Below are 25819 nucleotides of genomic sequence, written 5' to 3' on the forward strand. Positions count from 1 at the left end.
GGCCCTTACCCGCATAAATACTGTGTGTATCGATTGCGCGCTGATCTTATAAGGACCCAGCTGAAAAGGAAATAAACAGTTCGTAACAGTGGCCACGGTTCACGGCGTGATATAGCTGCTCTTACCAATTACAAGAGATCAAAATCGACCTTTTAATGTTGGGCTGCATCAAAGAAACCAGAAAGATCAAAGCCCTGAGCCTCCAATTTCGACTCGTGATTGGCTGCTTGTTTAGGTAAACAGAAAAGTTTTACCAATGGTCTACATTTTCTTAATTCTGTCCGTTGATCCTGAATGTGGGCGGAGCTTTGCTGCAGCCTTAATTGTATCCAACTATAGTCCACCTGCAGCGTACGTTGGTCGCATATACGCGGTAATAGAAGAGGCAATGTAGCTGTTGTCTGAAGCGGCAGCCTAGGAGTCATTCGAGCTTTAATTATAATATAGTCGAAACAGCGCTCAAAATGTGTTTGACTAGCGAGGGAAGATCCGGAGTTCCCGGGTTCGAACCCGACCGTGGAGGCTGCGTTTTTATGGAGAAAAAACGGTAAGGCGCCCGTGTGCTGTGCGATGTCAGTGCACGTTAAAGATCCCCAGGTGGTCGAAATTATTCCGGAGCCCTCCACTACGGCACCTCTTCTTCCTTTCTTCTTTCACTCCCTCCTTTATCCCTTCCCTTACGGCGCGGTTCATGTGTCCAACGATATATGAGACAGATACTGCGCCATTTCCTTTCCCCCAAAACCAATTATTATTAGCGAGGGAAAATGCTGTGATCAGAAAGCGTTTGCGCTTATTCATCCACTTAGCGGATTTTATCCGTGAAATAAAGGTAGTACAGTTGTGAGGTTCTTTCCAGTCATATCGCAATTTAGGGATCACGTTGTGGCCAGAAAGCCATGTTTAATCTAGGCCAAAATGGACTGAAGCTTGATGAAAAATGTTTGTTTGCTGCAAACGTCTGCCTTAAAATGTAACCAATATACTTCATGTAGGATCATTGTACAAGCACTGCACTGCTTTCATGCAGCTGTAATACGCTACTTGGTCGCACGAACAAAGCACCGAATAGGAATGCATTGACGACATCGTGTCGTGGCGTACTGTGTACGTCGCTGAGACGGGTCATTGGGCTGAAACTCGTTACCAACCTGCTGAAAGCACTTGATCCCTGCTTTTTGAACTCTTTACGTGTTTTCAGAAACATGTTTGCTGTTTGGAATGTTTGCACATCGTAGAATAAAAGAATATGCTCATTTATGACGCGTATCTTACGCTCCAAACCACTGCGATTGCACGCGCCGCGCAAAGCAATCACCGGCTCGCCGCTTCAGAAAGAGGCCGCGTGGCGCCGCCATCGTCGCTGAAACGACCGAATCGCTGCGCCGCTGCGCCGACTCACGGGGCTCACCACGTTCGGCTTTTTCTCGTAAATGAACGGAAATTTCTAACAGCGCACAGTTCTCGATAGCCGCGGTGGTGTGGCTCTGCAGCATCCAGCTCCGCAGTTAGCCTCCAAGTTAGTTTTCAGGTGTCAGTGTGGGCATGCCTGCGCTTCGTACCATGGTGAACCTATGAAAACTTCATCTGCGAAGTATATATATATATATATATATATATATATATATATATATATATATATATATATATATATATATATATATAGTGATTATTTATTTAAGATAACAAAAGGAAGGTAAAAGATGTTTTCTCACCCCGGCATCTGCCATCACTAATCGGCGGCACCTGAGCCATATAACAACAGAAGCACAGTAAGAAGATTTTTTTTAGCTCATCCCTTTTATTTATTTGCAGTGCCTGCATAAAATGAATGAAAAAACGTAAATTATTGTCTGCACAACCGTCCGATCACAGCACCAATTTAAATTCAGCGATGTTGCAGACGGCAAGTCGTCACAGCGTCTTGGTTCAGCCCGGCACAAAGGGCGCATTGTGTAGCGAATGAGTGCATGCTACAAATTTTCCTCTCCGTTCTCTTTTCCTCAAGATAAATGTAAAGCGCCATGTTGTGCGAACGAGCTAGCTGCCTTTTATTTACCATCAGCGATCGACGGCCAGAGAGGCCGCCTTTTGTCACTGAAAAGCCATGCGTGGTTGCGTACAATATTTTCTTATTTAAGTACACCTCCAGCCTTTATGGTGCAGAAAAGAGTGCCTGAACTATATGTTTGTATTTGGTGGAGTCAATTGGCTAAATAAAGCAGTTTTGATATTACACAGTGGAATCCGATGCGCCACCAAACTTGTGGCTGAATTTTTTTCTGTCGCATTCGTCGCGTTCTTTTTCTCGACAAAAAGCAAAAGCACCGCTGGACCATGTGCGCTATAAGCATTATGGGGCGGAGAGCTACCGACTACAGAATCACAACTTTTGGCCAAAAAATAATGAAAAAACAAACATTGTTCGATAATCAAGAATGCCGTAACATTCAATATCCTGTCTGTGAATTGCAACAAACGAGCAGAAAAGCATGTAAATATAAAGTTCGCTTAAAATAAGCGATGGCTTGCTCTTCTATTGGCCAAGTATTGCAAACAACAAAAGCGAACATTTCGTGCTAACAGGCGCATTTTTTTAAAATAAATGATTCGCTTCAACACTTTAAGAAGTTTTTTTAATGCCACTTCGCAAACACAAAACCGCTTATTAGCGTCGTGTGCCCTTCCGTTTTCGCTACTATGGCTTTTGTGCACTACGTTTGCGCTATGGAAGGAACGGGACATCTGTGTAATGCCACTCTGTTCCTGAAAAAAAAACCGACTGTCCCGCACCAAGTAGCTCTTTGCCCCATGATGCTTTGAGCGCCCATGGTGGCGCAGGTGCAGCGCCGCCAGCTCTCCCTCCACTTAATAGTAAGAAACTCTATGCATCATGCCACCGCTTACAGTCGCAACCGAACCGACATTCGCTTCGGTTTTTTTACCAAGGACCCGCCGCGGTGGCTCAGTGGTTAGGGCGCTCGACTACTGATCCGGAGTTCCCGGGTTCGAACCCGACCGCTGCGGCTGCGTTTTTATGGAGGAAAAACGCTAAGGCGCCCGTGTGCTGTGCGATGTCAGTGCGCGTTAAAGATCCCCAGGTGGTCTAAATTATTCCGGAGCCCTCCACTACGACACCTCCTTCTTCCTTTCCTCTTTCACTCCCTCCCTTATCCTTTCCCCTACGGCGCGGTTCAGGTGTCCAACGATATATGAGACAGATACTGCGCCGTTTCCTTTCCCCCAAAAAACAATTATTATTATTTTTTGACCAATCAGATGTGGCCGCTGCGGCAGATTATGACGCTCTTTATTATGACAAAAACTCGCAATACGGCCCCAGGCATAGAGTTTCTTACTATTGACTAGAGGGAAAGCTGGCGGCGCTGCACCTGAGCCACCATGGGAGCTCAAAGCATCATAGGGCGATGAGCTACATGGTGTGGGACAGCCAGTTTTTTCATGAAGAAAGAGGGGCGTTACTGAGATGTCCCGTTCCATCCACGGCACAGACCATGGGTTTCTTTCTATTAACTAGAGGGAAAGCTGGCGCCCCGCCTATGGGAGTTTGCATGGAGCTTCCTCGAGTCCACCTGTACCACCATGGGCGCTCTAAGCATCATGGGGGCGGAGAGCTACCGACTGCAGAACTACAACTTTTGGCCAAAAAATAATGAAACAACAAACGTTGTTCGATAATAAAGAATTTCCTATCATTCAACATCCTGTCTATAAATCGTAAGAAACGAGCAGAAAAGGATGTAAATGCAAAGTTTGCCCAAAATAAGCGATGGCTTGCTCTCCTATTAGCCAAGCATTGCAGACTACAAAAGCCAATGTTTCGTGTTAACAGGCGCACTTTTAGGAAGAAATATGTTTTTGAAAAAAAAATGCCAATTCAACAACTTAAAAGGTTTTTACACAGCATTTCGGAAAACAAATACCTTTTATTGGCGTCGTGTGCTGTTGCGTTCTCGCTACTATGGCTTTTGCGCACTACTTCTACGCCGAAGTCGTCTGCGCGAGCGCGCCGTGGATACGGAATGGGAATCTCAGTAACGCCACTTTGTGTTCCCGAAAAAAACCTACTGTCCCGCACCAAGTAGCTCATCGCCCCATAATGATCTGCGCGCCCATGGAGGTTCAGGTACAGCGCCGCCAGCTTTCCTTCTAGTTAATAATAGAGTCATAGGCTGCGTTCCAATACTGTAGACGTCTAAGAAGACGTCATGTCCATGTATTGGAACTTGTCTACTGCTCACGCCGCCTCGCGGCATAATAATGTAACTAAAGCTTATGAACAGTTGTACTACTGTTTTTCACAAACTGAGCAATAACGATAATTAATAATAATAATAATAATAATTGGTTTTGGGGGGAAAGGAAATGGCGCAGTATCTGTCTCATATATCGCTGGACACCTGAACCGCGCCGTAAGGGAAAGGATAAAGGAGGGGGTGAAAGAAGAAAGGAAGTAATAGGCGCCGTAGTGGAGGGCTCCGGAATAATTTCGACCACCTGGGGATCTTTAACGTGCACTGACATCGCACAGCACACGGGCGCTTTAGCGTTTTTCCTCCATAAAAACGCAGCCGCCGCGGTTGGGTTCGAACCCGGGAAACTCCGGATCAGTAGTCGAGCGCCCTAACCACTGAGCCACCGCGGCGGTGCCCATTCTGCCTGCTATCCTTTATTTCCGCTGCCCCAGCTCAGGTGCTTCAGCGATGCATTTTTGTCGCAGAGGTAGACTAAGAATGAAGAATTAAACATTGACACTGAAGGCAAATCGTGTAATTTGTACAGGGTGCTCCTACATCAGTGTTCCAGGTGTGCCTTTTGTGGATGTGTAATGTATCTATGGAAGTGGAATTACAGTGAAGATCTTGCAAGTCATGTACATTTTGTGTAGGAGTAAAGATTATGTGCAATGCTTTGTCACTTATTTGCTGCCCTTTATTTTTTATTTTTGAGAAGATTTCATGTATTTTTTTCCTTTGGCACAGAGAAGATAGTGTGACCACTTTTTGTGGAGATTTTATTATGGTGCAAAGTTGGTATTTTTTTATCACGGTAAACATTTAGTGAAGCATTTTTTGTGGTCTGTTGTGCACAGAGTAATTTGTTGTTCAGTAACATTGTTTTGATGCTATATAGTTCAGATATGTGTGGCGGGATGACGTGTTGCACATTCTATTTGGATTTCTTTGTTCTGGCAGTCTTTTTAGACACATACATGCATGAAGAAAATGCATCTTTCAGTGTGGTCCTCTTTTTGGACCTTCGCTCTGTGTTTACTCTTATCTTTTTATTTATATAACAGTATTGCTTTTTTTATCTGTCTTAGTGCTCATAGTCTATACATTTGTTGTCCGCATGCACAGAACAGTTTTGTAGTTTGTTGTGCCACAGCCCGTTTTGTAAGTTAATAACTTAATCCTCTTTAATTTTCTGCAGCAGGTGCACTCTTTCATGTGTCATCATAGCACTGTGCTTCTTTGCATTTTAAAGTTGAATTGTGTAGCAATTCCTTTGTATGTTTCAAATGTTGAATTGTACAGTAACCAGCACATTCATCTTGATACCTGTCAGAAGCTTTCTTCTGTACAACTAGCTTGTTTGTGCATGATTTTCACAAAAATTCATTTTCAAGGTCTACTTTATTTCGTAAAGCATTTTGTGTGGCACTTGCCTGTTTTGTGTGGGAGAATTGGGAAGCTCAGCCAGCCGAGTGAACTGGTGTTGCAGACTTCGGGATGAGGAACAGAAGCTGTGAAGACTAGGGGAACTGTCGGTACAAGCAGTTGCCAGACCTTGCCAACAACAATAGTTTTCCATTCCCTGCTATGTGAATCAATTTTGTACCCATTTCAAATGCATTACTGGTCAAAGCAGACCTCAATATGTGATCAATTCTAAATGTTTGAAAGCAAAAAAACTAGTGATATAGAAGGCAGAATTTACGGTAGGTGCCAAGATTGATTATGTAATACCATTTCTTATTTTTTGTAGATTCAAAGAGCCACTTCTCTCCCATATGTGCAGAAGCTGAATCATGTTTTTTTCCTATTTATCTTCATAAAACATTTTTATAAGCACTGTGCTGTACAACGGCTTAGCCTAAGAGAATTTCAGCAGTATGACTGGAGACCTTCAGCCTCTTGAGCTAGCAAGTTTTTTTCGTCAAGTTGACCATATCTGGTATGTAGTAACAGACTATGACATGAAACTTGTGGTTGTGGGTTAATGAGCACATTTGGTGCACAGTGTGTACATTTAAATGTACGGTTTTTACCCAAAGCAATCTGAATCTGCCCCCTTCCTGTTTTGTTTATTTACTCACCCTTATTTTTCTGTAGTGTTGAGTAACAGCTGCCTGTCTTTATGTTGGTATTATAGGTTCACTATCATACATGCACTGTATGTATAGCTATTACTGGCCTTGTGTGCACTGAGTGTACATGGGTATATGCATAGCAGCATTTCAAGTGAAAGGTGGACCATTTGTTTTAGTCAATAGTTGTTGATTTATTACCTCACTTGATTTGCGCTTGCATCTAACAGCATGAAAAACTAAAGAGAGCAGCATAATTGCTTAAGATGTCACAAGTGCTTCGGAACTTTAGTTTCGTGGCAGAAAGTACCTTGCCACTTTCAAGGGCTTAATATTTTATGGTGAAGCTGGTTCAACCAATTTTTTGTGAGGACCAAAAACCTTGTAGACAAACTGTCATGACTGTGTTTCACAATTGATAATAAAGGCATCTTATTTCTTTTTGTCACTTTGTGCAAAATATTGTAGCTTGGTACATATGCCATGTCCTTGTGTGCTTGGTCAGAGTTTACTGCGCTGCTGCCAACCCTGCTACTGTTGCTGCTGGTAGTGCTGCATGCTTCTTACAGGAGGATGTGCAGTTAACTGCAATACTTTTCACTATCTAAATTTACTGTTTTGATATTTGAGCTGGCCACAGGCATGAAATTTCAGTATTGTGCATTCATTTATATGCATGAACAGGTACTTGCAGCAATTTTCATGGCTTGAATTCTACAGGAAAGCTGAACTTCCTGGTAACCAAGATATGCAGCAAGGATATGAAGGCTGCTTTCTGCACTTGAGTGTGCAATCTGAGTAATGCACCTCTTAGCTACAGGATGTGTAACTGGGCTAAGGAAATCCAGCTTTATTTGTGGCTTCGTCGTTGTGCAAACTTCTGGGGGCGCAAATAAGTCGTCAGGTATAAATACACTCAGCGTGTTGAGTCAAAGACTGTGTGCATGCACTATGCAGTGAGATTTGGCACTTTGTGCATGCCACTATTACTGGTAGTGTCACGAATGAGGCTTTCATGTCCCCAGATATCTTTTAGAAGCGGCATGACTTATTGGGAGGACAGTGTGTGCTGTGTTCATGTATGTCTACAGATATCTGTAAAATTGGATAAACAAATAAGCAATGTAGAAGCGGTAAACTGCAAGAATAAAGAAACCTGCCAGTGGGCTTACCTTGCCGCCATTTGAATACTTCTGTAAAATCTACTTCCACACAAATTTTGATCAGTGCTTTGTTTTTGTGTGTACAATTGGCTGCGCATGATTACTGCTAAACCCATAAAGGTGGTTTGTATGCAGTTGTGTAACTTCAAACCTACAGCTCTTTCTTGGTATGTGTGCTTTACCTAGGACAAACTTCCCTGTTTCAGGCTAATTTAGCGTTCATCTAACAAAAACTGAAAATATTCTCAAAACAGTGAGCATGGTAGAATATCCACCACCATTTTCTTTTAGACAGATTTTACCACCAGTACTAATCTCAATCTATTTCCTGAATTTCATGCCATATGCATTCCTTCAAAATCGAAAATTTTACAATTCTTGGGATATTAGTTTCATAAACTTGTTTTATTTAGGATTTCCAACAATTTTGGATGTTTGTAAGAAAGTTTGTATGCGTGTGCAACAAAAAATTGACTACTGGCCTTTTCCTTTGGAAAACTGAAGAATAATGTTTTCTTGAGGCCTGGATATACTATTGAGTTGGAAAAATTCTGGTTTTGAATCAGAATGACGAATTGCTCTTGAAAAACATAAAAAGTGCTGGCAGGTTTTACTGCGTAAAACACTACTTAGTACTTGGGGTGCCAGTCCACCTATAGTTGCCAAAAGTAGCTGTGACACCATAATATTGCTTTGCAGTTTCTAACTTTACACCACAATGATGCTGTGCTAAAGACACTAGCCATGGTAATTTAGCATCAGCTGGCACTGTGCTAATGTTTTGTATCATTAGTATACTACGGGAGCTACCACACCTATGCCGCTCGGTGGCTTTGAGATATCAAGGTGACCAAATGCATCTTGGTGTCTCAAAAGTCCATATTAGTAGTGTGGCTTCTGCCAAAAAATAGCCCAATGAATGCAGAAGTGTTTGCAAATTTGATGGATAGTTCTGGTTAAAATTCTATGCTTATTAAAGACTGCATGACCTGGAAAGAAGGATGTGTTAATATGTGTGCAAATTATGATGAACAAAATATTTTCAAAATGATTGAAGATGACTGAACATTGGTTAGGACATGTACACGCAAAATACAAATGTGCCTTGTTACTCAAGCATGCATGAATCTAGAAACTGTGCTTAACCCTTTGACACGTTATGTACACAATTGTGTACAAAGCAAACCTGCACCTAGCAGTGATTTCTTTATTGCAGATGACTTTTGCATCTTTCTTGTGGTAAATAGGGTGGTTTTTGTGCTATAATAGAGAATGCAGTAAATAAAATTTCGTGAAACAGTGAGCACGGTAGCATGTCATCTGCCATTTTTGTGAAGACATATTATGCCGCCAATAGTCAGATAAGCTTTTTTCCCAATTTCAAGCATAATGTGCACATTTGATATAGGAATTATTGCCACAATGCTTCAGTTGTTTACTTGATAGGTCAAAGCATTTTTATGGCACTATTTCCATCAATTATGACACTGTATGAAATTTTGCACATCCCTGCAGTAAAATAAATATTAGTATTTAGCGCTGAAAACTAACAAATGATCTTGTTTAATGCCTGAATACACTAGGCAGAGAAATGTATCTCTTCAATGAAACAAAAAATGGCATTTCAAAAGGTTAAGCCTGAGAGCAGTCTCGAGCAGTTGAAGAAAAGCTGGTTGGTAATGACAGCTGCACCTATGTGACTGGTAGTCTCTTCAACCGAAAGCTTCACTACGCTAGGTAGTGAAGCCACTCTTCACGTGTCACTAAATTTGATCGTTAAATTTGAGCCAGAGGTTATGCTTTCACGTGGTTGAGGTGTCCACCGAGATCTTGAGATCTGAGAGCTAATGCGTCCTTTCCTTTCGTCAAAAATGTTTCCTTCCTTCAACACACATGCCTTTGCATTCCTCGACGTAAGCAGACTTAAATGCCCTCAGTTGCATTTTGCCTCCATCGAAACGCGGCCACTGCGGTCGGGTTCGAACCGGGGTACTCCGGTTCAGTAGACGTGCACCTTAACCACTGAGCCACCGCAGCAGGTACCTATCCAGTGTGCGGAATGCACTCAACGTTACAGATGCCAATCCGTGTCTGCTTGCCTGACACACTAAAGCTTCCGCTCTCTAATCAGGTTCAGAAGTAGTTGTACCGCACCTAATTTTTTTGGTAGCACAATTTTGCAACACATGTACAGAAGAAAGGGCACTTGGCGTCAGCTGCACAGTGACATGGTTGACAAAGAGCAAACTCTGCGTGGTGCGAGTGAATTCGGAGGACACAGTACGACTTCCACAGTGTGCATCCATCTTCACTGCAGAATGTTACGCTGTCTGTGTGGCCATAGAAAAAATAGCAACTCAAAAATAGTATTATTTACACAGACTCCTTAAGCATACTTATAGTTCTCCACTGTAGAAACACAATCACTGCTATGCTTCGTGACATTATACAAAACTTAGTAACAGCCACAACTTGAGGACGAAACATAAAACTCTGCTAGGTCCCGAGTCATGTCGGAGAGCAGATTCGTGCAGTGCTGATGCTCATGGAAATGAAATAAACAAGTAAACATACCCTTTAATGATTGCATAAAATTAAGGAAAAATGGCAGTCAGCTCGGAAAAGCGAAGTGAATAATAAACCACACTTGATAAAACCAGTTTTAAGTGATTTTAACTCGTGTGCACCAGGAATGTTTCAAGAAAGTGATTTTATGCTGTCTTCGAATAGGCCACACGCACCTTATGCATAGCTTCCCGCTAACAAAACAAGACAAACCTGTTTGCGAAGAATGCAGAGATGGTCTTACGGTTAACCACATATTATTGTCTTGTGTAAAACTGGAAAAACTAAGAAAAAAGCACTTTACTCAATTTTATAATGAATTCATTACTTTTCATATTACACTGCTCTTGGATGATAACACCATTGTTCATACCCTCTGTTTTTAGCTTTTTTAAAAGAAGCAGGCATGCTTCAAAAACTAAGTTTTGAACCACTGGTTCGTTTCATTACATAATACACCTCAGCCACTTTCTCATCCCTGAGAAGAAGGCTGAGGGTTTTGATTGATTAGGAGCCTCAGGATTCCTGCCCAGCCAAGGATAGCTGCTGAGGCTACCTGACCTCTCCAAGGCTTTTATCAATAGCCATTCCCAAATTTATTTTCCTCTGTTATTACTAGGCAGTACAATCTTTAGACCATCTACATCATCAATGATCTTTCACACTTCTGAACATTCTACAGAAAACTTATTCTGTACCTTGAGCTTGGTGCATGATGGCCTTTGTTGGCCATGAGCCTTTAAACCCAACACAATACAAATATTATGAGTAATTGGAGGTTGCATTATTCATTGAAACTTTTTAGGCATGTACTTCAGAAGTATGGATAGCTGGGCGATACCACACCATTCCTCTGTGGTGCCTCTTTCTTTTTTGCTTTCGTCTGTTTCTGCACTGTACCACCCACAAAGTACTTTAGAGTGTATAGATTTAGAATATGCCATTTTTGAAAAATCGAATTTTTATATTTTTTTATCATTTCAAGACACAAGTCTCCCCTTAACATTGGTTTTTAACGTTTCAGAAAGAATTAGGAATTGAAAGACCATTGTACAAATGGTTTGTCCAAGCACAATTAAATGTAATATTTCAATGCTATAATGGAAAATAATGGTTCCAGCAGTTACTGCAGTTCCATCACCTACTGGTTCCATCAGCTGCTGATTCCAGTAGGTGCTGAGAATGTGTTGATAGACCAGTACTACTGGAAACAGTAGGATCCCAGAGGGAACTACCAGCAAATTTAACTCTCATAAAATTCTGTAAATATTCAATGTTTAGCACTTAGATTTTGTTAGTTGAAGAATATTATTCCCCACAAACAAAGAAGGAAAAAGGCCAGCAGCTGTGTGGTGCTTGTTGAAAAGGTTGGCAGACAAATGCCGGGCATTATGAAGGTATTGCTCCTGAGCAGTCACTGTCCCAAATCCACCCTTGCAGATCACTTAAGCTTCTGCTTCCACTGTGCGAGTCCCGTTTTTTGCCTCCGATATCCACAGCAGTGTACTGCACATCAGAAAGAAAGGTGACCATGCTACATTTAGCAAAGCTTTAAAGGGGCTAGTTTGTTGTTTCAGCATAGGGATGCGCTATCTACATATGTGACGTCTGTCAGATGCTTGCTAAGCTGTTCTTCCTTTTGTGTTGTTGTTTTTCTCTACATCTTCATTGCACTCGGATTTTGAGTCTAGCTATGTAGCTTATAAAGCCACGAACTGTTGAAGTGTGCTTGTCATCTTGTGCCATCCCTTCCGTTATATAGTTAGTGGACCCTTATTCTAAGATGCTGCAGTTCGGTTTCTGGCCATACATTACCTTTTGTAATAAATTTACAAGTTTTTTCAATGCATTCAATGCTATAAAATCTCAATGATTGCACAAAAGTACTGCATGCATTGTAGAAAAACCAACAAGCAAGAGAAGTGGACATCGCTAAAAGCTGTCACTGTCAGATTTATTTCGAAACTTCTGCAACAAATGCTGCACAACCACTTCAGTACTGGAATTGTAAGAGTGCCAGAATCAAAGGCTCGTTTATGCAAATAAGAGAAAACTGCCTATCAAATATCACTGAGGGAGAAATACAAAGTGTAATGGCAAACCAAAAACTCTTCAAAGCAGGATAAAGAAAAATCTGTCACCAAGTGCTGCACCTTCGTTTCTACCAGTAAAGTACAAGCAGCAGACGTCAACACAATTTGAAACACTGAAGCATTCTCTGCTGAGATACAATGCATAGAGTGGAATAGACAGTTAAAAATGAGAAGGCAGTGATCACTGCATATCTATTGGAATGGCCACAATAAATACAATGTATCATTTCAAGACAGGGATCCCCCATTCTAATTTATAAGACAACAGCAAAAAAGAAAGTGCCAGAGACACATTTCCTGAAAAATTGTTATATACAAAACAAAACAGAGAAAAACATTTCTCTCGACCCATTTTGAAAACGAAAACACGTTGAAAAAAGATATCAGCCCTCAAGGCACATACTCTGCACACTCTGCCTGATTTTTCAAAACTGATGTTTTATCCATTACTGCTCTTACAAGCAAACAAGAGGTAAAAAGCATGCTGCTAAATATATCTGAAACCAAAACAAAACATTGCCATCCAACAAACAGAGGCTAATGCTGCTACTCTCATTTCATGTCTCGAAAAGCAAGTTTCTTTACAGTCATTCACCTTTAAATTTTCCTACAGCTCAAACTTCCCTACAGAAATTACACCACATATCAGATAGTGTCAACATGATGTCAAAATATCCTCCTTGATATTTCCAACAGAGATATCACGACAAAATTGGCAGGTTCTTACAATGCACAATCGCTGACAACTGTGGCACTAAATGCTGGCAGAACACCCTGCAGCATATTTCAACAGCAAATGCCTTTAGATGAATAAACTGCACACTCGGAGAACTTCAAAAACAGCCTGTGTGAAAATCGAATTGTGAAAGAAAAATACTACAGAGTTCTCCTCTTGTGAGATCGTACATGATGAAATAGGCCTGCTTTTTGTGCAAAAGCCTTGGGACACAGATGGCACCGGAACCGCTTCTCGCCTGTGTGGATATGGAGGTGCTCCACCAGGGTGGACCTTTGTGTGAAGCTCCTGCCGCAATGATCACACTGGTACGGCTTCTCACCCGTATGAATTCGGAAGTGCTCCACCAGCTTTTCTGTAGCTTTAAATGCCTTGTTGCAAAGGCTGCACTGGTAAGGACGCTCTCCAGTGTGGATTCTTTGGTGTCTCTTGAAGCTGGAGGGATACACTGTAGCAAAGCCGCACTCAGGGCACAGGAACCGCTGCCTGCCTCCTTGAGATTTTGTTCGAGACGAGCTGCAGCAAAGCTTAGACGCGGCCAAACCTGTGGAAACGAAGCATAGATTTCTTTAGAAATGAAGGGTATGCCTCAATGCATTGATAACAGCTGGCCTACGTCTATACGTGAATGAATGGTGACGATATTTTAAATAAAGCTGGCCAGATATTGTCAAAATCAAAGAACTAAGCCTTGCTGAAGGGCATGCAGACCTAAAATAAAAACTCTTCTGTTTTAAGCTAGGCAAGTTTTCTTATGTACTTGTAGCTGTATTTTTAGGCATGCATTTTTAGCTGAGCTGAGCAAAAAAACTACAAACATCACTGTCATTGCATGACTTGATCAGAGTACAGCACGACTTGTTACGAAAAGAGAAGCATGCATTCATTACTTGCTAGTTCACAGGCATTGACCTGCCCATAGTGCAAGGTTACATTGCAAGCACACAATTGTTTTTAGCACCACTTTTCCTTAAAGCACATGAGAACAAACAAGACCCAGCAAAACACGTTTGAACTTTCAACTGCTGCTAGTGTTCATACACACAATGATGCAGCCTTTACAACTGTGTCAACACCGAATTTGAAAAAAAACAACAGCAAAGGCATGAGGCATGCATTAAAGTGAGAACTATAACAAAGCAGAAAAATGTGAGCTTGCAGATATGGAACAGTTTTAACAGACATAGGAACTGAAAACTGGCTCTCAGTTGTAGACCAAAATATGCAAGGATACCAAAACCTAGTCACCGAGAAAGTTCTATATCATTATTGTTACATAGAGTTCATAATCAATAATTTGGTATAATTGGAAGGGTTTTGGTGGCAAAGTTTCGCCTTCCCTATAAATTCACAAATTAACATAAAGACAGAATACACTAAGAGCACTAAACAATGCAACGAACAACATAAAAAAATAACAAAGGCCTAGGGGGAGATTAGACACCCCGATACCAACTGTTAGCTGTATTACAAGGGAGGAACCAAACATATTATATAACGAAAAACAGATGGGAAAAGCACGCACTCAACAATCCCTGCCAAGGGGAAGACATTAAATAAAACATTGTTTCACTGCCACAACAATCTAAAAACAATGCAATACTTGCTGAAATAAACACAATTTCTTCTGCTGCTTCTAATAGATTTAAAACACAGATACCTGGTTATTACATCACAGGAAAAGCTTGTCTAAGTTCTAAAGTCACTATTTTGTTTTAGCGATAGAAATTACCCACTTAAGAATATGCAATCATCCAATTGGTGCACACTTGACATGGGCTGGGCAAGCACCGAGCACAATGATGTGCACTCTGTATAAACTATGCAAAACTCCACAAGGTACCAAACCATCCACTGCCAGCAGCATTAGGACAAAACATCGTCAAGCATGTTACCCCTTTGAGTAGATGTACACTTATATGTCGAGGGCATACTTCCTGGCTGGAGAAAGTGCATCTTCTACAAGACCAGCTAAGTCCTCAGTGAAAAAAATTACCTAGTAGTTTAGCATTGTCATTTCAAAGGCAAGAAATTCTGTTTATCATGGTTCCAAATACCATTATGAATAGACATTATATAGGCCTATATAACAAAAAATGTTTGTTACTTTTTCCTTTGCACATTCTATACATTACATGAAACAGCAAGAACAAGTAGGATCATACAATGACAATAACTTCAAACCAAGAGCAGGGATAACACAAGCTTTTAGATGCATTTATAGAATCTCAGTCGTGCCCTCTGACTTGCATTAGCATCATGAATAATTGCTGCTGCTGTTTTAAATGATGCTATTTGGTCTGACATAACATCACAGCCATTAATTGCACCATTACTAACAAGGAATGACTAATCCAGTGTCTGCACCTAAGCCAACTATGCGCTGTGCTTGCCAGGCCCATGATGCATTGCATGAGCATTAAAAATGCATCTCGCGCATCGAGGTCAAGCATACGAGCCTGATTATTAGAGCCCTCAAGAAACAGCTCACTAAACTTATAGAGGTATTTATTAAAAAAAGTACAAACTATCATTAGCAAAATAATCTCATGTAGACACTGAAGGATAAAAGAAAACAAAACTGCATGGGTGCTTGACCCCACAGCCTGGCACACAGCCAGTCTTGACTCAGTCATGAGCACAACTCACACGATGTAAATAAAACCCAAGAGCGATAATGGTGACACTGTTGGACAAGTGGCACACTGCTCATTCTTGTACCCAATCTGTCTTCACGATATACAAACATCATCATGACAGTTTGTGGAGATGCGCTACAGGGGAGCTCAGCTAGGGATACTGTAAGGTGCAGTTTGAATGCTGGAAGGACAAAAGAACCAGGATATACCTGCAGAAAAGATTCTGTGAATAAAAAAAGTAAAAATATGCATGCGCTTGTTGAACAGAAAGCATGCATAAGTTTGTGGCAACACTGTGTGAACTTTGCAGTACGTACAACAGCTCACAGTCTTTAACACACTATGTTACAGCATGATCAGAAGGCGAGCAACAATGTCTTGGCAACTCTTGAAGAACTGACTTGCACATCACCAGAAATGTCAGAAGAAAATCTTGCCACCTGAAAAACAAACAGAACAATAAGAGGCAGAACTCCTTAACGTCCTTTCTCGAAATGCTTTTGTTTAGGCTTTTTTAACACATGAGAGAATGTGATAAGATTTGGCTGCCTGCTACAAGTCGAGAATGCAGCTGCAAAAAAAGAATAAATGCTTAGATTGTTCACTGAAGAACTTAGATTTGATATGCTTCTCACTCACTCTTGTTAGTCGAGAGGTACTCTTAATATTAGCAAAAGTGACAAACATTAGGCAAGGCACAAGAAGACAGGAAAAGCATTCAAAAAGAATGCATATCAACCACTTTCACACAACAGCTTAGTATAAAAATGTATGTCAAACTGAGAGGTAGCTTTCATACTGCATACTTATAAACATGATTAATTAACACTGCACACTGCTCGCAACTGAAAAATAGTTTTCCACTTCATTCAGCTGTGTACAGTATGAGGGTTAATTGGTGTATTCATATACGTGGTTGTGGCCAGGTGCTACACCAGTGTGGCCATGGATGGATGGAAAAACTCCATTTTCGTTAGAACGCATGTGCAGACGATTCCGTGCTAGATGGCCATGAACCCATGGCTGACAGCGACCTAGGTGGCCCACTCCATGGCCCTGGTCTAGATGACTGGGTCTAAGCTGGCCAACACGGCTTCCCACTGCTCGAGAGGATCACGCATAATATCCGCCAGCGGCGCTATGCTACAGCTCCATAACATGTGGTCATAGGTTGCCAGTTCCTGACACCATCTGCATTCCGGCTGAACGTCCGGGTAGATTTTGTTTAACACGTATGGGTTATAGAAAGATCTTGTCTGCAATCTTCGCCAGACGCATTCCTACGCCTTCACCAATTGCTTGTCCGGGGGCAGGTAAATTCTCCGCTCAAGTTTGTAATGGTTAGTAATGTCGTGAAAGGACACCAGCCCATTTCTTGTGGACCTCCCTGGAATGTACGGCTCACCTGCTCGGCTGACGAAACCTCGAGCATTCATGTAAGCCGCGTCGTTCCCAGGGTTCCCAGAGTGTGCCGGTACCAAGACAATTTCCACCTCTGTAGTCCCTCACCCCATGACCCGATTTAGCAATTGTGCCGCTGTGACAGATATTCTGCCCCTCTCCAAATTTCGGATGGCTGTTTTAGAGTCGCTGAAAATCAGGTCAGCTTTAGTATTAGCTATAGCTAGCGCTATCGCCGCCTTTACTGCAGTTTCTGAGGAGCGGGTTTTGACTGGTCCAGAGGTGACCAAGTGTCCCCGCCCGTCCGCCACCGCCACTGCGTCCTTGTCCTTATACTCGGCAAAAGCTATGCAGACCGCCCCGTTGTACTTCCCATATTTAGCATGTAAAGGTCTTCTGTAGCCCTCGTGATATATTGGATGCATATTTTTGGGCAAAGGTTTTATTTACAAGCCCTTGTGTATTTCTCGCTTCACCTGAATTTTCATGTCCCCGGCTGGAGCATCAACTCCGATGCCGATCCTCTCCAATTTGTCGCTTCGTGTCCTTGTTTCTGAGTCTACTGAGTTGCATCACTAAGTGCGCCTCCCGCAGTTCTTCCGGGGTCTTGTGCACCGCTAATCCCAGGAGCCTTTCAGTAGCTGCATTGTTAGGCAACCCAAGGGCTGCTTTAAACACCTGCCAAATCATAGCCTCGACCTTGCCTTTCTCCATCGTGCCCAGCTTCATATAAGGCATTGCATACAATATTCTACTGAGCACAAACACCTGTACCAGCTTACACAAGTCTTTTTCCTTGATCCCTCGCTTAAGATTGGCAATTCTGCTGATTAGCCTCACAGTAGCATTGACCGTATTTTTAAGCCTTTCCAAGGCCTCCCTTTCTTCCTGTTAGTCTGCAGTTACAGACCCAGGATCCTGATCGTTTGGACATCAGCGACCGGTGCACCCACCCTTTCACCTCTAGTGGGGGTGGGAGCGCATAGTGCCTCGCATGTACCCCTCTTGGTTTATCCCTAAGCACAAAAAGCTCGGACTTGGGCTGAGAGCACGAGAGTCCTGCCTCCCTTGCTACTCTTCCACAATATCCACTGCCTGTTGTAGTTTCTTCCAGTTGTGTGTTGCTGCCCTTTGTTACCCATTGAGTAATGTGATCAGCATAAAATGTATGTTTAAGTCTTGATATCCCTTTCAGCCTCGGCGGTATTTTGACCAAGGCGAGATTAAACAGGTACGGCGATAAAACTAACTCTTGTGTTGTCCCCCTGCATCCCAACAGGAAGGAATCCGATTTAACTGCTCCGACTACAATCTCCGCAGCCCTACCCTCCAGAAATGATCTGTTGTACTGGAAGGTTCTACCCCCGCATCCTATGTCCGATAGGTTCTTTAATATTGCCTCATGAGTAACACTGTCAAAGGCCTTAGTGAGGTCGAGCCCCAAGATAGCCTTGGTGCCCGTGCCATACCCAGGATCAACCACGTCCTTTTTGAGCTGCATCATGCCGTCCTGCATTGATAAATTAGCCCTAAAACCAATCATCGTTTCAGGTATCAACTCCTGGTGCTCCACATAACCATGAAGCCTATTGAGGACCACATGCTCCATCAATTCGGACAAGCAGGATATCAGCGAGATGGGACAAAGATTCTCAATAGAGACCTTCTTCTCGGGTTTAGGATTAAATGTATTCCTAGCATGCTTCCACTCTGCCGAGATCTCCCCGGCAATCCAATACCTGTTAATCAAGTCCATGAGCACCCCCACTGACTTGAAATCCAGGTTCCTCAGCATTTTATTAGTAACCACGTCCGGACCCGGCATCAACATAGTACGCAGCTGCCCCATTGCCAACTCTACCTCTGCCACCGTAAGGTCTGCATCTAATTCTAGGTTTTCCGCCCCCCGTAATCCGGCAAGCAACCGCCTGCCTCGCCGTTTATGTAATGACTTTGGAGTTCGTGAAAGAACTCCCCAGTCGTGCCTTGATACCAATGCACTAACCTAGCCATTTGCCCCTTCTGCGCCAATTTGGTTGCCGCCGGGTCTAAAAGGTGCTTTAACAACTGCCATATATTTTTCATCCAAATTGCCCATTCATCTGCTCACAAATCTGCCCCCATTGTTTGCACTGCAAGTCCAACATGTAGGTTTCGATTTCTCGTTCTAGCTTGGAGACCTTCCTACGGAGGACCTCATTATGCCTTCGTTTCCTCAACCTCTGAAGGAGACTCGTATGTGCTTCCCACATGTGTAAGTCTATAGAGTCCGCCGTGAAGCCCTCCTCCTCCATCGGAACCTCTTCTGTGGTACCCTTCATGTCCTGCTTGAGCGCCTCAACCCAGGCTCCCAAGTCCTCAATTTCCCTGCTCACTGTGTCTTTCCTGACTTTCCGAAATCTGTCCCAATCCATCACTCTAATGGTAAAAAAAAAAAGCATTCAAAAATTTATAGTATAGCTAAAGAAATATCGAGTCCTGACAAATTTGGCGTCACAGGGCATTTGAAATGTTAAAAACATCTTGTCAACAACAATTCCTGTCAAGGAGAAGCCATTAAATAAAACATCGTTTCCCTGCCAAAACAATCTAAAAACAAAGCAATACCTGTGGAAATAAACACATTTTCTCCCGCTGTTCACAACAGGTTTAAAATGAAGGGACCTGGTTATTACACCACAGGAAAAGATAGTCAAAATTTTTAAGTTGCTATTCTGTGTTCAGGAATGGAGATTAGCCACTTAAGAAGAATACACAAGCATCCATGTGGTGCACACTTGACATGGGCTGGGGCAGCACCGAGCACAGTGATGTGTACTCTGTATAAATAGTGCAGAAGTCCAACAGGTACCACATCATCCGCTGGCAGCAGCATATGAACAAAAAATCATGTCAAGCATGTTACCTTTGAGTAAATTTCCTTAAAAGCCAAGGGCATACTTCCTGGCTGCAGAAGGTAGAACTTGTATGAGACCAGCAAGGTCCTCGTAAAATTTTAATTAAAAAGAAAATTACCTAGTAGATAAGAATCTGTTATTTCCAAGGCAACAAATTCTGTCTACCATGGTTCCAAATACCACTGTGAATAGACATTGCAGGGTGAATAACAAACAATGCTTGTCAGATTCTCCTTTGCACATTTCGTACATAATGAGAAACAGCAAGCACAAGTAGAAACAACATACAATGACAACTTCAAACCAAGAGCATGAATAAAGCAAGTTTTTATATGTATTTATAAAATGTTCGTCGTGCCATCCAAATTGTGTTAGCAGCATGAAATAATAATTAGTGCTGCTGTTTGAAATAATACTTATTTAATTACTCTAACATCAAGAACATCAGAGTCACTAGTTCAGCAATTAATAGCAGGTATTATCTAATGCAGTCTGCACATAAGCTAAATATGCACTGCATTCCCTAGGCCCATGATGCCTTGCCTGAGCATTAAAGTGCATCTCATCCATTCGATTAAGTATATGAGCAACTGCACTCAAAACCAGCTCAATGAATCTAGATTATTAGAACACTCAAGAAACAGCTGCCTAACAACTTTTACAGGTATTTATTAATAAAACTACAAACTAGTGTGACGGACTAGAAAACGACAAAGTGGGCAGTGGCGCGGCACGGAGCGCTCACGCTAGGCCCACCGCCATTAAATCATTCCATCGTCATCTGTCATGTCCTGTCTTCACCGGCTTGCCATCACATAACATTTGGCATGAGGTGCGGGTCATTGATCCCCATCCTGGTCCTGGAGCTTCGGCATCCTGCATGTGCCATGGTCGTCGGTCGTGTGTTCCTGTCCGCACCACCCAGCAGTGTCCCAGCCCACAAGACCAGAACCAACCACGCCGTTCACCCCAACCCCATCTCCTGCCCTGACCAGAAGACACAACGACATGACGACTCTGCGGCAACTCGAACCTAGGACCCCACCGACCATAGAAGCCGCCAACATATCCGAACATAGCCCCTGCCCATGCCGTTCGGTGTGTTCATGGGCCTTGGCCATCGGCTCAAGGTGACCTATAGCTACGGCCCGGAAGCTTCCTGGACTAGCGCTCATCTGATCATCATCTGCGCATCTCTTTTATCGTGATGGCAAGCCCTGCATCTTCTTCTCTTCTGTGTCCATCCCTTCTGTCACGCCCATTGTCATGTCCTGCATTTCATCTTCACATCCGTTCTTCTAGTTCGCGGGATCGGAAGGATCGCTTGGAAGCCCCAGGTAGTGTCACGGACTAGAAGACGACAAAGTGGCCAGTGGCGCGGCATGGAGCTCTCGCGCTAGGCCCACTGCCATTAAATCATTCCATCGCCATCTGTCATGTAGTCCTGTCTTCATCTACCTGCCATCATGTAACACTATCAATGGCAAAATCAGTCTCATGTACAGGCACTACGAAAGATGAAAGCAAAACTGCATGGGTACTTGACCCGACGGCCTGGCACACAGCCACAGTCTCGATTCAGTCATGAGCACAACTCACACGACGATGTAAATAAAATCCAAGAGTGAGAATGCTGACACTGTTGGACAAGTGCACCACTGGTCATCTTGCTGCACAATTTGTCTTCGTCATATATAAACACCCTCATGATAGTGTGTGAAGGTGCACAACAGGGAAGCTCAGCTAGGAATAGTTCAAAGTGTAGTTTGAATGTTGCAACAACAGAAAAACCAGGATATTCATGCAGAGAAAATTGTCCTGATAAAAAAGTAAAAATATGCATGCGCTTGTTGAACAGAAAGCATGCACAAGTTTTTGGCAACTCTGTGCAAACTTGCAGCGCATACAACAGCACATGCTCATATAGTCTTTAACATGCTGGTCAGAGCAGTGTGGTCAGAAGACAATTGACTGTCTCGGAAACTCTTGCAGAACCGACTTCCACATCATCGGGGATGGCAGAAGAGAGGATTGCCACCTGAAAAAAAAGAAAACAGAATATGAGAAAATACATAATCTCTAGGCAGAGCTACCATGTGTCCCTTCTCAAAATGTTTTTTTTAGGCTTTTATAACACATCAGAGAATGTGAGAACACTCAGCTGCTTGCTACAATTTGAGAATACAGCTGCAAAAAAAGGAAGGAACATTTAGAGTGTTCACTAAAGAATTTAGCTTTGTTTCTCACTCACGCTTGTTAGTCAAGAGAGGAACTGTGAACATAGCAAAAAGTGACAAACGTTAGGTATGGAGCAAGAAGACAAGAAAAGTGCTGAAAAAGAATACACAGCAACCACCTTCCCAACAGCTTAGTATAAATATATGCATCACACAGAGAAGCAGCTTTAATACTGCACAATTATAAACATGATTAAGACTGCACACTGCTTGTATTTGGAGAATAGCCTTCCATTTTGTTCAGCTGTGTACAGTAGGAGGGTTAATTGGTGCATTCATATAGGTTGTGGCCAGGTAAACACCAGGGTGGCCAGATCCTGTTCTGGTGAGGGAGTGCATTGCCTGTTCTGGTCACCGAGATCAGGCCGCACCCCAGGCCTGGCTATGCAATTCCATCAACAGGTGGATTTCTTTTTTTTTTCAGTCCTGTGGAGAATTGTGTAGCACTCAGAATCGAACCACGATCCCCTTGCATGTGGGGCGGATGTAGACTTCTAAAACACTGCTGCACTGACTGAGTCGGATGCTTTCCCGTAATCCATACATAGCCTTCATAGATTATGAGAAAGCATTTGACTCAGTCAAAACCACAGCAGTCATGCAGGCATTACGGAATCAGGGTTTAGGTGAGCCATATGTAAAAATACTGAAAGATATCTACAAAGGCTGCACAGCCACCACAGTCCTCCATAAAGTAAGCAATAAAATTCAAATAAGGAAAGGTTCCAGGCAGGGGGACATGATCTCACCAATGTTACTCACTTTTGTTTACACGAAGTATTCAGAGGCCTAGATCTGGAACAGTTGGGGATAAAAGTTAATGGAGAATAACATAGTAATATACACTTTGCTCATGACATTGCCTTTCTAAGTCACTCATGATATGAATTGCAAAGCATTAGTAATTCGCGATTTGCTGATGACTGCCTTGATAAGTCACTCGGAGGTGAATTGCAAAGCATGATGAATGACTTATGCAAGCAGAGTAGAATGGTGAATCTAAAAATTAATATGCAGAAAATCAAAATAATGTTCAAACGTCTCGGATGGGAACAGCAATTTATGAATGATAGCGACGAGTTGCTGGAAATGGCAAGAGAATACACTACTTGGGGCAGGTAGCGACCGCAGATCTGGATGACGAAATTGGAACAGCTAGAAGAATAAGAACGGAGTCGAGCACATTTCGGACGTTCTCTCTGATCAGGAATGATAGTTTTCTAATATCACTCAATGGAAATTATATAACAGCTGTATTTTTCCTGGTACTCATTCAACTTGAATTCAAGACAATGCAGTGAACTATGGAAAGGAAAATAATTGGTGTAATGTTAAGAAACAGAAAGAAAGCAGAGTGGGTCAGGGAAGGAATACAGGTTAATGAGATCCTACTGGAAATCAAGAAGAAACCAGCTTGGGCAGGGTTTGTAATGCGAAGGCAAGATTACCAATAGTCATTAACGGCACCAGTACGGGGACGACAGAAAGTTAGGTGGGCGGATGAGATTAAGAAGTTCGCGGGGATAAGGTGGCCGCGTGTGGCACAGGACAGGGCTAATTGAAGAAATATAGAATACCTTTGTTTTGCAATGGGCATAGTTAGGCTGCTGATGACACTACAATTCTACAAAATGGAGTTAAAAAACAAGAGTGAGAAAAGAAATCATTGGCTTCCTAAATCTAACGCCTGCAAGGCAGATTATCAAGCATGGTTACATCATCTTGCAGCTATTATAACCCAGGTAAAATAACATGTCATACCTTCTGCTCTCCTTGCTTTAAGCACAAACCAGTGGTTTCTTTGAAAAGAATGTCTACATGTTCAACCATTCAAGTAACCTTGTCTTGTTTTGTTTTGACGATTAATGCACAAGTTCTACCTGGAAAGTGCCCCAGCAGTTTGCAAAAAGCTGTTTCAAGAAGTTGGACAAAATGGAGCATTCGAGGCAAGTTATAGAAAATATGAGTGTACCGAGTGGTTTCTTTCCAGCAAAGCAATACATTACAGATGAGAAAGTACAATAATTGTCCTCTGAAGAGGTAATCTAACCTCGTCTCTCAACACAGCAATAAAACAGCTACTTCAAACTGCCTTTGAAACTAAAATTAATTGTAGGGGCACAAACTTGTAGCATACAAGTGCGAGAGCACAGAACCAAACGAGCTGGTCATCACAAAGCGTTAAGACAGCAGGAATTTGGTGGAAGCTTGCACAATAAAACTGCAAATTGAATTTTACCCAGAAGCCAGTAAGAGATGAAGTTGTGCGATGAAATAGGAATAATTCTCGCTATGGCCATAAAGTGAAGGTTTCAAAAGCTATCATAAGCAGCAGCCAGACTATGCCCACTGCAGGACAAAGGCCTCTCCCATAACTCTTCAATTCACTCCGTCCCATACCAGCTGCGGCCCCTTCTCAACGCAAACTTCTTAATCTTTCATCCGCCCAACTAACTTTTTTTCCACCCCCTGCTAAGCTTGCCTTCTTTTGGTATCCAGTTCGTTACCCTTAACAACCATAGGTTATCAGGCCTTCCCATTACATGCACTGCCCAAGCCCATTTCTGCTTCTTGATTTCCACTAGGATGTCATTAACCTGTTTTTGTTCATTGACCCATTCTGCCCTCTTCCCACATCAAGGAAAGCAGGCAATCAGGAGAAGCCCAGCAAAGATTAACATTGCATTTTATGCTAAGCTACTCAACAGAGCCAATACTGATGATTAAGAATGTCTTGGCCACAAGTTATTTGCAAACTGCGTGAGTGGAGACTTCAATTCTGTAGTAAATATGAGAAGATCGGCTTTGAACCAGAAATACCAAGAGAAAGTACACCTCTTCACATGACTTCATTTCATCCCTTCTTGCATATTTTTTTTCATACTTCCCAACACAAATATAGAATAGAATGCAGTTGCAACTGTATAATGCCACAGCAAGAAGTGAGGAATTGCCAGCATTTGCCGAAGTGTGCAGACATTAGTTACAAACACCAAGCACAAAAACATAGTGGATAATTACAGTGCTTGTAGAAAGGCTCAGATACCTATGTTCTTTACAAAGACTGCAATCATTATAACTGCCTAAATTTTAAAAATCACATCTCTCATAAAAAGATGCAAGGTGTACAGAATAGATGGCAAACCTTGGTAGCATTTTAAGATATGCTATGAGCTGCATCTGTAAAAAAAAAAGGGAAGGAAATAAACCGTCTTCTCCCACTCGCATTTGCAGTGGATGATTTAGTAGTTGCAAGTCATTTGCTCTTATTAGTCCCCCGCTTATGCATGAAAATAATTCTTTTTATGGCACAAGGGCATCTGTGGGTAAAGAGTGCCATGGCACAATATTTTTATTCTACTCAAGGTGGGGTCAAAGACCCATTTCCCAAGCATTTCACCTTAAAGAAGCTGAGCACCAGGCAGAGGAAAGCGTGTACCGATTGTATCATCGGTGGGTGCCCGGCGGCACTGGGGATCGAACTCTGCACCTCCTGCATGCGACCGCTTATGCATGCTACTTGAAAAAAAATAACAACACAACCATGACACCAGAAGAGAGAAAATACCAGGAAAACCATATAAGAATATATATATATGGTTACAAGGTGGAAAAACCACAATGCAAATCACAATGAATGAATCGTCAAAGCAACCATTAATAAAAAAGAATGTGGCAACAAAACAAGAAAGAACAAAACAAAAATCACCACAAATGCGAGCCTGTTCTAAGGAATCTTGAATGATAAGAAAGCCCA

The 25819-nt window shown here is 42.3% G+C and overlaps 1 pseudogene across 1 annotated transcript in view; it reads right to left on the reverse strand.

Moving 5' to 3' along the window:
* Positions 1-11992: 11992 nt before the first annotated feature.
* LOC144106650 (uncharacterized) overlaps positions 11993-25819 on the reverse strand; it is a 58277-nt pseudogene continuing 44450 nt past the window's right edge. The window contains exons 5-6 of the transcript XR_013309081.1: positions 22825-22857; positions 11993-21863 (exon numbers count right to left, since the gene is read on the reverse strand). The product of XR_013309081.1 is annotated as an uncharacterized LOC144106650 (transcript). The remainder of the gene's footprint in view (positions 21864-22824; positions 22858-25819) is intronic.

This window comes from Amblyomma americanum, chromosome 10 (assembly GCF_052857255.1).
Source record: "Amblyomma americanum isolate KBUSLIRL-KWMA chromosome 10, ASM5285725v1, whole genome shotgun sequence".
In the NCBI taxonomy this organism is placed as follows: Eukaryota; Metazoa; Arthropoda; class Arachnida; order Ixodida; family Ixodidae; genus Amblyomma; species Amblyomma americanum.